This window comes from Triturus cristatus, chromosome 6 (genome assembly GCF_964204655.1).
Source record: "Triturus cristatus chromosome 6, aTriCri1.1, whole genome shotgun sequence".
NCBI lineage: Eukaryota > Metazoa > Chordata > Amphibia > Caudata > Salamandridae > Triturus > Triturus cristatus.
The window spans coordinates 1,403,487,447-1,403,504,212 of NC_140589.1; the positions used below are offsets into that span (position 1 = coordinate 1,403,487,447).

At 41.6% G+C, this 16,766-nt stretch overlaps 1 protein-coding gene across 20 annotated transcripts in view; it reads right to left on the reverse strand.

Moving 5' to 3' along the window:
- Positions 1–16,766, reverse strand: part of REPS1 (RALBP1 associated Eps domain containing 1) — an 894,243-nt gene that overhangs the window by 782,904 nt on the left and 94,573 nt on the right. The window lies entirely within an intron of this gene.

A 16,766-nucleotide genomic window follows, 5' to 3' on the forward strand; every position in this document is an offset into this window, starting at 1 on the left:
AGTTTTTTCTGCAAAATGTGCTGTGCAAAGAATGATGTGTTATATTCTGAGAAAGGCATCAACAAAAGGTTTGCAATGTTAAGATCACCCTTTTGCCAGCTTTCATGAACAGTTCTTTAAAAAACAATTGTTTTACCATTTGTGCACTTATCGAATTTGTAGTCATTTTTTTATTTGTATGGTTTCTACCTACTTGCAGTTTTTGGTGGAAACAAGTTTGAAACCACTGGTAAATTCAGAAAGCTATACATTTCTGAAAAATAGCAAGATGGGCCTCCCACCTGCGACAGAAAGGCCCAAAAAAGCAACAAGGTTTTTGCAATGAAATTAATTCATTATGGCAATGTAGGCTACTGCGGTATTTGGGGCTTATCTCAACCGGCACCCATTTAGCCTTAACCAATCCCAGGCACTTCTTAAAACCGGACACCCAAAGGAGGTACAATGTGATTTGACTTGCATGGACCCCACTATGAGCACCATAAGGAGTTTCTGTCTTCAGAGTATTGGTGAGGCGTTCACATCATCCACAGTGATTAGGTAATTCAGAGAACAAGAACACTTCGCAATATGCAATGAAGTGGTTAACCTTTTTCTCCCTATGGGAATTCAGAACATTTGGCGTTTGTACCCACAGTCCCTCCCTCCAGTCCACGATTTCACCATGCAACGTTCTATCGCAGTGGTTGTCCGTTTAGAGTTTCTTCCACATTTTATGGTTAATGGCAGCAAAAGCTCTCTAACCTGTGGAATAATGGCTAGCTATCTGTAGTGGGCTGGCCCCAGATGCTCAGGTGATGAAGTAGACGTAGCCGAGATGATTTTATGTAGTTTATTAAATACATAAGTAGAAGTAACAGCAAGCTAGAACAAGCCCAGAACAGGCCCCACCAGGAGCAGCCTCCTAGCTGCTTAGCCCATCTTCCCAACTGTCTGACACACACAGGCACCCAAGCATTCCACTCACACTAACATTCTACGCGGAACACTCACACTGGCTGAGCAGCTAGGTACAGAATGAAAGGGAACATATTAACATGACCTGAGGATACTACACATCCTCTCCCTTTACACTGAAAATTAATAAGACCTAAACTAAACCCAAACTAAAATGAAACAAATATACACAGAAATGTACAAAAGATGTAAAGAGACCATAAACCCAGGAATGCATAATGAAATACATCACGAGAGGGAAAACAGACACACTAAGGAGGAAGGAAGGATGAAAGGATAGGTAAACACACTAACACCATCCTCCACCTTTAATACTGAACAAAGAAAATTTAAGAAGTGAAATAAGAGCTCACTTAAACTTAACCCAGACAAAAGTACAATGGGTAGGACGAAACCCAAGGAAGTACTTCTCACGTGAGAAGACTGTGGCAAAAACCCAATACGCCACCCCTCATGAGAGGAACACTATGGGACTAAAATAAAATAAAAACACAGAGATTGTTTGGGACTGACACCCAAGTGTACAGAATACGTCGCATGGGACTATAACCCAAGGACTTGTGCAGCAGGAAAAACAGAATGCAGCACAGTGTGGCATCAAAAGATGGCTACCCACACACACGACAGCGAATATTGAAATGAAGGGACTGACACCCAACACCAACATAACAAAGGTGGGACTGACACCCCCTTTAAACAGAAAAAATGGGGCTAAAACCCATGGCACATGTAAATTACTGTGAACTGGGGTGATGGGACTAAAAACCCACTCCCATCCCTAGGCAGGGAAAACATATCAGAAACATAGGGCAATGGGACTAAAAACCCACTCCTATCCCTTAGGCAGGGATAACATATCAGAAACATGGCGTCATGGGACTAAAAACCCATTCCCATCCCTAAGCAGGGATAACACATCTTAATAGGAAATGGGACTAAAACCCACTCCTATCCCTTAGGCAGGGATACAAAATCTGAAGGGATGGAAAATGAGACTGAGAACCCACGCCATCCCTTAAACAGGGATACAAGAACTGTAAAGAGAACATGCATGAACACATCACTGTAGTGCAGTCATGAGGATGAGAGAACCCAACAAAAGAAATAGGATACCAGCATAAATATGACATGTCTGAGAAAACACACTGCTATCTTTAAATGATTAAAACCATAGCATGTTAATTAACCATAGTCATAGGTGTGCCTGTCACCGTGAAGATGGACAGGCGTGCGACAGTTCTTGGTGACAATCCATAAGCAGACACGAATATGCAAAGTAAAATGCCTGGATCCACCAACTCTAATATGGCGAGACGCACAAGAGACGCATGCCGGGTGGCATATGGCGCACACCTGCTTCAAAACGCTCATATGCAGCTATGAACACCCAAAGAGCTCAAGACGTCATAGAAGCTTGAAGAGAGACTCCGCGCGACATTGATCATGCTAAGTTGCGCGAGCCAATTTGAATTTTTAAACGATGCACAACCGTCTTCGCAACTGACCCCGCAACCAACCTCAAAACAATTGAATATGTCTTTAAAACTCTCTATGGTCACAGTGCAAGTGACCACTTCATCTTGCAGAGACTCTGTGAACTGAACTGTAACAACAGTTAAAGCGTCAGTAGAAAAACCAAACAGGCAGTGGCACAAGTGACTCTCACATAGGTTCAGCGCTATCACGAAGGAGCATATGAAATAAGTTAGAAATCCAACATCCAATGTAGTTCAGAGTCAATAACATCGCACTTGTTCCCAAAACACAGGTAGTCACCAATTGCCTTGTTTACAGAGGCACATTGTCCATTAGTAGTTGGAACCTTGACGTTGGTTGTTGCACCATGTACCTTCTTTGTGAACTATGCTCTCCTGACAAACGTAGACAGCTTTGATGTTGAATTTCTGGTTGTTGAAGACACCAAGATGACATGACAGCACGCCTGGGCTTGGGCTGTCCGGTGTATTGGACACTGGTGGGGCAGTCAGGCATGCTTGACAGGTTTCTTATACTTCAGTTGCATCGCTTGACAGGTTTCTTTTCCTTTTATTGAATTGCTTGATTCTTTTTTTTTTAAATTAAGTCGTGCTTGACAGGTTACCTTTTGTTGTGTTGCTTGATTCTTTTTGCTCTTGTTGCTCTTCATGGATACATGTAGTAGGTCCTTACCTACACATAGTATTGCTGAACTCCACATATTACTTGGCATCAAACTACCTTTAGTGCGTGAGAGTAGCTCCAGATCGTCGCTATAAATGTAGTGGGCTGGCCCCAGATGTTCAGGTGATGAAGTAGACGTAGCCGAGATGATTTTATGTAGTTTATTAAATCCATAAGTAGAAGTAACAGCAAGCTAGAAAAAGCCCAGAACAGGCCCCACCAGGAGCAGCCTCCTAGCTGCTCAGCCCATCTTCCCAACTGTCTGACACAGGCACCCAAGCATTCCACTCACACTAACATTCTACGCGGAACACTCACACTGGCTGAGCAGCTAGGTACAGAATTAAAGGGAACATATTACCATGACCTGAGGATATTACACAATCCTTTCCTTTTTTATTTTTTTTATTTAGCCCAGCCTTGACAGAGGAGTAGCTTTGGGCTCAGGCGATAGAGGGTTTATGGGGTGGAGCAAAACCCTCCCTCATAATTTCTCAGTCGGGTCATAGCTTAGCTGTGGCATTCGGCCAGTCAGACTGTTGGTAGTCTTAGTTGTGACACCAATACTCTGTTGATGCCAACTTTGCTTGGGAGGGCTGAGTGCACGTAGGAGCTATGTGATATTCAGGCAGGGCCCATGCCCCGGGGCGTGGATCTGATGGGGGTCGCTGCCTGTCTCTCACTCAACGTGTATGCTCCCTGGATTGATGACCCACACACAACGTTGGAGTCTAGTGCGCAAGTCAGTCCTTGGATGTAGCACTCAGGCATTTGTGACACAGTGCCCAAGTGGTTTAACTTTGGACTTTCATTTAGTATCCCCTGCAGCAGCAACGATTTTCTTCCATTTGAATCTGTCCACGTTTATGGGAGGCATGGGAGAAAGAATCTAAATATCACATCAGGGGTCTCAATTCTAACACTTTCAGCAGGAAAGTCAGAATTTCAAAGCCAAAAATGCAGCACTGCCTTCTTTCTCAAGGCTTTGCACGGACTGTCACCCTTCTATTTTAGCTGTCGAACAGTGGTCTATAGGTCCATGTCTGTAGAGGTTCTAAATCTAAAGTGTGACATGCAGCGCAAACAGGTATACTTTATTCGCAGTTACTTCGCATACAAATGATAAGTTCTTAAAGCGCTTCATGCTTTGTTATTCTCAAGATCTATTAACGACGAATACTCTAATAACTCTGGTGCCATGGTCAGCCCATTCGCTGGAGACGCAGTTGTGCGTGGGTTCTGGAAAGTACAGATCAACTGGTTTTATTTTCAGTGACGCAATACGTTATATAATAGAATACCTGTAACCTAGATCCTTGCTTTATTTTGCTTAATATATATTGGATAGGGGTACATGTTGCCTTAGTTATATCTATTCAAATGTCAGCTGCCCTGCTGAGGTGTGCACAACTGTCCATACCTGGCTTTCCTTCCTGCACCCCCACAGTACAGGGAGTCACCCCCCAGAAAATCTATCCACATGAGTAAAATGAGTGAGCTACATGGATTTTGGGCAGGCAAGGAAGTTTGTGCAGGTTTTCTATATAGTGACCTATTATACTTCTTTAATTAAAGGACTGAGCAAGATTCATTGGCAACAACATTTAAAATTCAGAAAGGACATTTTAACAATCATATTTAAACAGTGGGCTAGTAATAGAACTACTTTAGATTCTAGCAGGGCTTATATTCTGTATATAACTCGGACTGTATTGGAATAAGAGGCTAGCAGTAATTCTTAGGTGCTCAAAAAGCAGGGGATGAAAATGTAATGATCATTATATTGTGGAACTAACTTGAGGCAATAAAGGTTGTAAAGTGAGTACACAAGGGTATGTCCTTGTTTTTTAATAACGGAACTAGAACTGGGTCAAGAATTCTGACTTGCCTGAATCGCGGCCAACAGTTGTTTTCCACTTCACAATTACCCTCTGAATTGTCATTCCAATATAATGAATAAGTATTGCGAAACGCGACTTACATGATAATTAATCGTATTATCTGTGACTGTTTGGCTTTGTTAAATTACAGCTGTATTTAAACAATTTGATCTTAAAGAAGTATTGTAAATAGTAATTACTGCGTTGAAAACACCCCACTTGACACTTTCTAGTAGTATGATGGTGAAAGCCCTAAAGAGATGCACTCGTGTTGTGGGAAGGGCTCAGCTTTGCCTCTGCAGCATCCTATTCCCATCCCACTCAGCATTATGGCTCTTTACTTCCGGACTTCAAACCTTCCCACCCTTTGGGGGTGATCCAACCCCATCCCAGAATTTGATACACCAAGGCTTACCGCTGCGTCCATCATTGAGCCACTGGTGCCCCCCACATAACGAAAGCTTTTGTCTGCGCTAATTTGTTTTCAGATAAATGTACAGTAAATATAAGCTTCCAGGCAAGTTTTTTCCAGATGCTGCCTCACCTACTACTTGAATCTGTTGCACTTCCTCATGGATGCGTGAGGAAAGGAGATGGGCACATGGTTTTTGAAAACAACTTGGCCCTAAAGCATTTTGAAAATAGATTTACTTCACAGTAGCACAGCTCTCACTCACGAGAATGTCGCAGTATCATGCGGTTTGGATAGTCCACGTCAGTATGGCTTTTGCTTATATAATAACAAAAGTGGATTACAAAGAAGTTGCTGTTTTTGTAAGAAAAGTACAGCCCGAGTGCATCGCACAACGACAGTTGTCGCATCAGTTTAGACTGCGTAGGGAATGTCGTTTTTAGGTCGAGCCTGGGTAGTGTATGCGCTGCTCTGCGAGGCATGCTGTATTGAGGTAGGCACTTGAAGCTCCGCCCACATTTTTCATTGGCTTGTGTCATTGTCCACTGTAAACTGTGGCTGTATATTGGTTTCTGGCCAGACCCTCCCTAGTACCTCCTTGTCTATTTTGTAACCACCCATGGCGACACCCCCTGTTATGTGTGTTGTTACTCGTTAGGCTTTAACTACAGACACCAAGCACTATTTTCTCAAATACCTTTGTCCTGCCTGCTGTTGCAGGTAGGACACGCTCTCTCCTAACGCTTTTTTAAAAATGTTATAGCACGCATTTGCAATGCAATAGGTCTCACATTTGTGAACATTTAAGCTATTGGCATTGTAAATGACAATACCTTTTATTTATCGGATTTAAAAACACATAAAAAAAAAGGCATTGTCATTTACAATGCCAACATCTCAAACTCCCATAAATGCGAGACCTATTGCATAGCAAATGCTTATTACTTTAACAGTATAAAATTTACTTTCTAATTTTTTTAATTAACTATGTGAATGTAGTAAGCTTACACATTTATTTAATTTGACACTTTTGTAATTAGTCTTTTGAAGTCATGATTAGCACCACAAATCCAAAGAAATGCAAACTGGAAAATATTTTTCTTTCAAACCATTAAAAAATGATTCACGGCAGCGAGACAGCCTGCCAATAACCATTAGATGCACATAAACACACACAGAATAGATCATTTGAAGTACAAGGACCAGACAGAGAAGGAACAATCTTTAAGAGGTTGTCTGCAACGTATATGCATATACACGTCTCCCCATTCAAACGGGAAGCCGACACAGTTTTTAATTAGAGTAAACTATGGTGCAAATAGGATGGAAAATTTGTAAGGGAGGTGGAGAGGTTTCGGGAGGTGAAGAGGTTTCGTGAGGTGGGCTATCAGAGGGGGTGAGTCATTTGGGAAAATGAGGCAAATGAGGCATGGCATGGATTGTGGTGGGTGAAGCTATTTCACATGAACATGAATGAGAGGAGAGAGGAAGTCAACAAATGCTTTTAAATGCGATGCCCTCAATGAGTCGATTCACAAAAGCATTTATGAGTACGGGAAGGAAGCAGTACTACAGAGTAGTCTTAGTTAGGCGCAGTCTTATCTATTTGTACTAAATGTATATGAATATTCCCATTTTAGATGTTTTGGGTTAAATTCACAAATGCATAAAAGTAAGTAAAAGAATACAACAAAGGTACTCTTTGCATATTCTTTCAAATACTCTTTCATTTCTAAGTTAATAGGCACCTATATCTCCAGGTCTGGTGGCTTAATGGACTAACGCGCCCAATGTAGGGGCAGGTGTTCAAACCTCATGGTAGCAGGCTCAAATCCCACTGGGTCCACTCAGCCTTTCATCCTTCTGAGGCCGATAAAAGGAGTACCACTGAGTTGGGAAACAATAAACATTTGTTATTCAGAGCCAAGATACCCTTGGGTGAATGATTACTTTACAAATACACGTTATGTAATGTCATCTGTATCAGACAAGGGACCCAACAAAGATGGGACAGATTTAGTGAGATATGTGAACATTTTCAAGTGCGTTATAATCTTTGTTCATATGTGGTGTAGTGAGGAATATGGGGTCTATACAGGATCAGGGGTGTATATAGTTATGGGGGGGTCGAGTCTGAGATTTCTCATTAAGCAATGTGGTATACCCAAATAAAAAGCATGTGTGCGGGCTGGAGTTTCTGGAAATGAAATGGAAAGGGCTAGGAATATTAGTTCAGATTTATTTACTACAGTAAAGTCGATCAACACAGGGCGTCATTGAGGTAGTCTGGGCTGTGTTGTCCACTCCAGTCACACAGAAAACCAGTGTAGGGCAGTGATTCTACAGGAGCTGGCCTGTGGTGGAGCAGAAAAGGCTCAAAGTGGGCAGTGAGAGGAGGAGGCCTGTTAGTGGCCCAGCAGCAGACCATGATTGGGATTAGAATATCTAGAAATGGGTAAAGACATTTGGGACTTGGAGCTCCAGCAAAGATACTTTTTAAGCAACTTAGACTATAAATCCTTGTACAGTGTGATAATCTACACAGCATGCAACCAGTGATTTCCCACCCGAGTCCTAATGCCTCCTTTTAATAGAAAAAGTAGTAATGATATCACAAAATTCAAAGATATGTATATTGTATGTGTGGCAGTGTGCTGAAGGATGTTGCAATTTGCTTTGTCATAGTAGGGCGTACGGTTGTCCATTCCTCCAATTCGGGTACTTAGGTTTTGAGGTTTCTTTGTTTAGTGGCTTTTATGACATTCAGTGCATTTATCAGACAAGTAGGTTTCATTTAAATTCTTTGTGATGGCTTTGAAGATTTAGGATGTCATTATTCAGTATAACTTGGAAGGATGCATTACTGAGGGAACAAATGCTTAGCTAACTGTATGCTGTGGAGATGCATTGTTCACATGATGACGGGCGATGCGCCTAATGTATACTGTTGTGTAGAGTGATGTGTAAGTGTGGATGTGTGTTGAGGTTGCCAACTGTATGGCTTGTAGCCATCAGTTGTGCATGTTGGAGCTAAGAGTTGTCTCATGTGTAGTGATGTTGTAGGGTAATGGGTAAGTAAGGTTTGACCTTGGATATCCTATTGAGCTAGCAAACACCGAGTCAGCTGGACGGCTTGTAGCTGATTACTGTGCATAATCGCCACAGAAACGGACTCTCCTCAACCACTAGCAATGAGGAAGGCCAGAAATGGGATCGGCAATGCACTATTCATTAGAGCCAAGACCTGGACCACCAAGGCCCACCATGCACACATAAGCAAGTACAGCTAACTATGGGGCAGGCCTGCATTTGATGCCATACTAGTGTGTTCAGTCCTTCCGTCTCCCACCATGTACAGCCAAGGACTGACAAAGAAGCAGACTTGATGGCAGCAGTAGAAATGTCTATTATTAGATTAGTGACCATACCATTTAAATAGCTCTATACAAATTTACTTTTTTGGCACATTATAGTGTTTATAACTACCCAAGTGAACCAATTTTATATGTCTTATAGCAGTGTAAAATTGAACAAAAATCAATTGCAGGATCTATTAATATTCCCAGATTGTTAGATGAAACTGTTTGCAATGGGCGATTAAGATATTTTACTGTTATGGGAATTTGTGACCCCAGGTTACAAAGCATCTCTATAGCAAAAGCAGTTAGTCTGAGATTTCATATTTTTTCCTCCGGTGCGGGCATGTTTATAGTCCAAGCTGTTTTGTGTGGGTTTAAACTGTGACCGGAGCTTGCCCCGCCCCATATTTTCATGCTAAGTCAGGTACGTTTTCGACTTTGAAATAAAAGCTTAAAGCAACTACTACAAGATGGAAACAGGTCAGAAGCATTTTAGATCTGTCTGGACTCATCTTAAGTGGTTTATTAGAAATAGAGGCAGTACTGCTATGGTAAAAAGAATACAGAACATTTTACACAAACTATTAACTATCTTCTGGCTCTTTAAGAATTCCCCATGTGTTTCCCCATCAGTGGAAATGGAACTGCAGCGCACTGGAGAGCGACACATGGATGTATCATGACTAACTGATCGGCCTTCCCTAAGGGCTTTAAAATACTGTATACTGTACTAAATTGTGATTGGAAAATTGATGTAATTTCTATTAATGTGCAAATTAAAAATATTTATTAAAAAATAAATAAATAATTCCCCCAAGACTTGGAGAATTGTATGTTATTTTTCCTCTGAAGCAACACTTCTTGCAAAGATTTTAGAAAAGACTAGGATATTCCCTGCATTTTCACAGTCACCTCTTTAGAGTCATAGCTATATGCACGCAAGGGCAGTAGTGGAAAGGAACACAACTGTGTGTGATTAATGCTGCTGAGAGTGGCCACTTGAGTGCTAGCTTCAATCGTTCCCAGAATAGGTACAACATCCTACACCCCATCAGGAGTGCAAGCATTTCTCGCAAACCGACTAAGCTGAGCATTAACAGTGAAGGTTCCCCCGATGTACAGAACAGAAACACCTTGTGCATTGGTTGTTCCAACTTACCATCTCTGCAGAACAAGTACACCGCATCAGCCTGAGTGCAAGATTCCCTCGCACATAACAGCACACAATGAGTCTCCTCCACACAGATTGCGCATATCACCTAAGCAAGCTTCTCCCTCAATGAAAACCGATACAGCATAGACCGCAGCAGTGAAAACGTTCCACCCTAATGGAACAACAGGTACAGCATGAGCAGCAGCAATGAAAGCTTCTCTCCCTCATGGAACAAGTAGACCATGGTAACAGCAGTGGAAGATCCCCTGCCTGACAGAACATTTCTAGCACTACAGAAGTATTAAGAGCTTCTTACATTCACAGAACAAGTAACACTCAGAAGTGCTAGTGATGCTTTCTCCATCACATGTATCGCACAGTCTATGACAGCAGTGCAAACAAACAATCTTACATAATTGATGCATATGCTTCGGTATGGTTGTACGAGCTGGTAAGTGTATGGAGAGGTGAGTGGGGGTAAACAAATGAATATGACCGGGTGACTGGATGGGTGAATGAATGACTATTGGTACTGAAGTGAGTAAATGTAGGAGTGGGTCATAGGATTGTCTGGGGAGTTTGTGGAACGTTGGTTGAAAGGCCGGCTGAATAATTTGTGAATTTGTTAAAGTGAAGACTCAGTTTGTGTGGATGGATCCATTAATGGAGAATGTCTGTGGATAGATGGATGTTGTGCAAGTGTGGGCGATGGTCAGCTTGTGTGTGCTCGGATGAATTAACAGTCACTTTATGTATGATTTATGTGTTTATTTATGGGTAGATGTGGATGATGTGTGGGTGTGTGAGCAGATGGATGTACATGTGGATAGATGTGTGTAAATGACCTAGATGCTGCTGCACTTGGAGCTGCCTCCTTTGTGCACGTTCCGAGCTGTGATTGGGGAGCAGGGGCCTTTATGACATGTACATCTACCAGCTGAGCAACAAAGCATTGTGGGGGATGCTTTAGGTGCACAGAAGTGTTAAACGTCTATAACCGAAGATTGTGAAACATACAAACACAGTGTCTCTGTTATGGCATTGTGACTGTGCCACTTCAGCCTGTAAGACCGAGACGTCACCCTCCCAAGGGTGGCATGCTTCTTCATCGGGCTGGAGCTGCAATGCTCGAAGGGCCCCTCTAGGGGGCCCTTTGCCAGAGATCTTTTAGTCGCCAATCAGGCTGCAGGCTTGCAACTCAAATGCCTCCAATGTTGGGAGGACGCTTAGAACCAACAAAGAAGATTGGGAAGGAGTGGTTAAAATAAACTATGAACCCCTGCTAGTCACTTTTATTCGTTTGAGGGTTCAATGTCAAAGTTAAGAACAGATCTAAGACTTAGTAGGAAAATAATGTCCCTTATATTCTCTCTAAATGATAACTGGATAGTAGTTGGTGTAAAGATTATTTAGTAAATCGGTCAACATGTTTCATGCCTTATATGTCCAAAACATTCTATGGAAATTCTTCCGGACCATACATCTACTACCTAATCTTCTCTTGTGGTAGGGTTCCTATGCTAGTCATAAGACAAGTGATTAATTATTGTCCCCAAGAGTTGCATCCCTTGCAATACAATTATAGTCACATCAACTACACTAGTGACCTAGTGAACCAAAAATAGCAAAAAGATATATTAACAATAAGAAAACCACCATGACAAACATAAAATAAATGGAAAAGCATTTTCTACCATCATGTTAATTCCCAAATGTTCATAATCAAACTGGTAGTCGACAATACAACCAACATATTGAAATACATGATCCATACTCTTGCAGAGAAACAGTTGTGATGCTGTAAATGGTACAACCATATTGGTTATTATAGCCATGGATAGTGTATACTGGAACTGAATCTCTCTCAATCATCTTAATTTAAGTTAAATCCTGGGTATGTGTCATTTAGCTCTGTTAGGCGACGTTGATTCTGTGCCATTAAGATGTGCAAAATGTTTAACTGTGTTTTTTTCTAATAGAGCACATCAAGGTCTTGCAGAGCTAGATGCTGCTCAAAATCCCTGCAGTAAGACAGAGTACTTTTTCTGAACTATCAGAGCTCAGACTTAGGCAAAGAGAAGTACAGAGTTCAGATACTAGATAAATGATCAAGAGGTTCACAATGTAGATGTTACATACCTCTTTGGTACCATAACGTGTCTTATCTGCGGACTAAATGCCCAGATACCATTTTGCAATTGTGATAGCGGACTGTGCAGTAACATACATTCATAAAGTTTTACTAATGCTACTTCATTTTATCTGCTGTTCTGTCCTCTCATGTAGGGCTCTCTGACAGTTGGTGGAAGATCTCCCATTGGCTGCTGTCATCGGAACTGTATGTTGCGTTTGGTCATTAAACTGCTTGTTTACCACTTCCAGTCTATGCACACTGACTTCAAGCCACTCCATATGGTTTAAACTGTGTAGCATGCATGCAGACCTATTTTTAGGTCTCGCCTGAGCCAGCGCATGCGCTGAGAGACTTTTAGTAAGTGGGCTTTAAAAAGCCGACCACAGCTTTTTGTGTGGTCTAGAGCGTGCGGTTACGCGTACAGTAACACGCACAGGCACCATCTGTCTTTCCTCTCAGGGCCTTTAGCCGTCGCTCTTCCAGGCGCGCGCGCTTACACCACTCGCAGGCTCACCTCCTGCTCTCCCCTCAGTTCACTTTCGGGGCTGCACTTGTGTTTCATTTTTTTTTTTTTTACTTTCAGTTTGTGGCGCGTGTTTTATTTACTTTAACAGTTATGCTTGTGGTGCTCATGTTTTCAGTGTCTACTAAAGAAACGTACCCACATTTCTTCTTTCCCCTCCCACCTACCACTTCTCCATGTTGCTGCCCGCCGGCGCTTCTCTGCAGCATGTGCAGAGATTTAGGATTTCTTTAATTTAATTCCAATTTTTTGCTCGAGTCGCTTCCTTCCTGCTCCCACCCAGCACTTCTTTGCCTTGCTACCCCACCCCACACCCCTCCCTACCGTCTCCGCTTGTTTAAAGAGTAGGCTCCTTTCAGCATTTTATTGATTTAAAAGGTTTTGCTTGTATGTTTGATACCCAAGTATTATGTTTCACAAACCATTGTCACCACATCTTGCCGTTAACGTATGCCTTTATTCCACCTATTACTTTTCCATGTTGCTGCCCGCTGTCGCTTCTCTGCTGCTCGCACTTTGATTCAGGATTTCTTTCATTACTTTTAAATGTTTTGCTCCAGACGCTTCCTTTCTCAATCTCACCCAGCACTTCTCCATCTTGCTGCCCTGCCCCACACCCCTCCCCACCGTCTCCGCTTGTTTGAAGACTAGGCAGGCTCCTTACCGCATTTTACTTATTTTAACAGTTTTGCTCGTATGCTTGATACCCAAGTATTGTTTTTTCCAATCTATTGTCACCACATCTTGCCATTCCGTATGCCTTCATTTTATCTGCCTCAGGAGATGACATACATTATGCATATGTTTAATTCAATTATTTGATATACATTTTAATGTATTCTTTCATTGTTCGGTTAGCAGCAGCTCACAAAGAAAGCAACTCCACAAATGTATGCCCTCTATTTATGCACAACGCAGGTTAAGCACAGGAGATGCAGGGCAGAATCCTCCGCACTGCTTGAAAATGTGCCTTTTCCATGCTCTTTTCTGTAGCTGTTATTACACTTTCAATTGCTGACAACCAGAACATTCCTGCACATACACAGCATTTGATTCATCCTCCGAGCACTCGCTGCACAGTGCACTCCATTTTATTCCTCGCGGTACATATCTAAGTTTTAAATAAGAAATAGTGGTGCTGAATAACATCGATGGACTTTTTTTGTTTTTACAGATGCTGTGTGTGGAATTTGTGTTTTCTTTGAATGTTTCTAACCTTTAGAATGGACCCTAGTTGCAAATTGAAGCGAAAACTATCTATGTGTTCTGCTTTTTCAGTTAAATTAATATGTGGAACTGGATACATTTACGTTTACTTTATCTGGTACCTCTTATGAAATTATTTTATGGATTTGTAAACCTGTTAAATGATGAGATGAATGAAATGTGTGGAAATTATACATAACTTGAAGGTATATGAGTTACTGTAAAGCTAACTATGTAACAAAAAAATTTACCAATTAGAAAAAGGCATTTCCTGCATGACAAATCACTAATTCACACAAGTGCACATAATACAATGAATGGTCTGTATCCTAGAAATCAAATTAAGAAGATGACGTCATGTGCTTTTTGCTAATATTGCACAGAATATTTAATTTCCAGAATGTTAGCATATAAACCTCTTCCAAAGCAGGTAAAAAAAACATCTCCTACCTTACTCCAAGGTACAGTCTTCTGCTTTATCAACATGAGTGTGGAGTAAATAGTGTTGAGGGCGCCTCTCCCTTTCCTTACCGAAGTAATGCTACTTGGGGAGTGGTTTTTCCAAGAGGCATCTAAGTTGGGATTCAGCATATCACTTACTAAAACGGTCCATCATATTTAAAGGTCAGAGGTGAAAAATCTGCAAGGAAAATCTCTTGGATAAAATAGAGTTTTAACAATGCCTTAACAATGCCCCCTTCAGGGTTCTTGCCCTAATGTAGTGCAAGCCATTTATCTGCAAAGGCAAGTGACAGCCTGGGCTCTTGTTTTCTTAGAAGTGCTCTCATTGACAATAAGTTGCACTTAGCTGCTTAACAAGTGCATCAAAACAAGTTCTCAGCACAAGTTTTTTATTGGGGTTTCCGTACAGCTAAACGACCCCCATAAATCGGTGTCTCACCATTTCAGAGCACGTACACTCTGGTGAGATGTTCATACAGAACCGCTGAGATCATATTTTTTTTTTTTCCAAACTTTACTCTTTCTATGCATGTTTTCTATTTACCGAGAAAAAGGAAAATTACTATGGGAATTAACTTGGGTTCTTCTGTATGTTAAGTACCTCACAGCTTTTAAGATTTTACTTGATTTCCTAACATCATCATCAGTATAATCATGAGATCAGAAGTCCAGACTTATCTGACCTAGAAACACCTATTCTCACTGGGAAAATGAGTACTTTTGAGTTGTTTAATGTTTCCTAAGGCAAGCATGCATTCCTGAAGCAAGCATTTATTCCTGAATCAGAGTGCATGACCCAGTGAGTAGTAATTGTAAAGCTTCAAACCCTGGGGGCACAGCACTCCTTCTCACTCTTTCTATAGATTGCTCTCATTTTGCTAATATCTATGTGTCCCCCTCTTAACTTTCCCTCTTTCATATCTTTCAACTTTCTTCTCTTGTCTTTCTACTTTTCAATTCTAACATTACCTAACCTTTTTGTTCTCAAGCGTCGTCTTTTTTCATTGACATTTCACATTTTGTTTCTCAGTTTCACTTTCTCCCCTTCACTCATTTGCTTTTTCTCCCTGCTTTCTGTGTATTTTCCTCTCATTCCCCCTTTCCTGTATATTCATTTCTCTTCATTTTGCAATACTTCTGTCGCCCTTTCTCTTATTCATCTTCCTCTCCTCTGTTTATCTTTTCCCATCTTCCTCTCATTATTTCCCCTCTCCTCTTTTTAATGTTTTTTTGGTTGCTCTTTTTTCTCTCCATCGCTAGTCTTCAGCCATGTCTCTTTCTCTGTCTGACCATCACCTAGGCATTCATCCTCTATTTGCTTTAATCTGCCTGTGATCACTCTCATTCTGACATGGTTTATCTTTTTCCCCTCTCTCAATCTTACTCAATCTCTCTCTCACATCCTCTATCTCTCTCAAGCATATACACACATAATTTCTTACTCTCTCTTTTTTCTCTTTCTCAGTCACCCTTGGTCCTTCCTGTGGGTATCATTCTTTCTATTCTGTTGTTCGCCTCTCATTCTAACTCAGACTGCCTTTCTCGCATTTATTTCTTCCCCCACACACTCCCTATTACCTCAGTGTTTCATCTCTATCTCTGGCCTCAATACTTCAATATTTATTATACCATACTGATTTCAGACTGTCCATGCAGTTTCTAATTTACCCCATTGCCATAAATGCAATCTGCCCCCGAAATCTGGCATCTGTTGATTCTGCTCTACTAAGCCCTCTGCCCCAATCCCGCAAGCTTTTCTGAGACTTGCAGCTTTTCTGAGACTTGTTATACAAACATAAATTATGCAGCAACGTGCACATTTTTTATTTTAATCTTTTTCCTTCTTAAGTGGCATAGCCAATAGGTCTCACCTTTGGGACCTTATAAGTGTTTAGCCATGCAACACTTGATGTTGTTGCATCGAGGATATTGTGCTGGATAACTAAACACTTATAAGGTTCCAAAGGCGAGACCTATTGGCTATGCCAATGCTTGTTAATTCTTGAAATTACAAATGGAGGTTAAAATAAATCTGTTAGAAGACTAAGTGAGTGAATGCACGTTACATAGGGTATGGGACACCTGGAAAAACCTCTGATCTGCCCCACTATACTTCGGACTGAAGAAAATCCAGAATGTGGTCAGAGCAGAGAGGTGAGCAACACAGCTGTTCCTGGGCCAAGCTTCATGTGGAGATCGCTTGTATTGGCTACCCGTATGGAACTTTGGGCAGGTAGCTACCATGATGTTTCATAAGCAAGAGTGACACTGATGGAAAGACCATAGATGTTGCTTAATTGAGCAATAGAGAAGCAGCAGCTGCACAACTGGAGTTATGGGGAGTGTCTTCAAGCAACTGGGGAATGAAGAAGGCGGGGAGAAGGTGCAGCTGGAGTTCCAGGGTGGGGGAGTGGTGGTGGGGTGACGTCACTGGTGAGAGCAGGGTGCCATATGTCCCCCAGGCGCTGGTCCCCATATTTGGCATGGGGGACCCGGAAGGCAAAAGGAGAGATGCCAGAA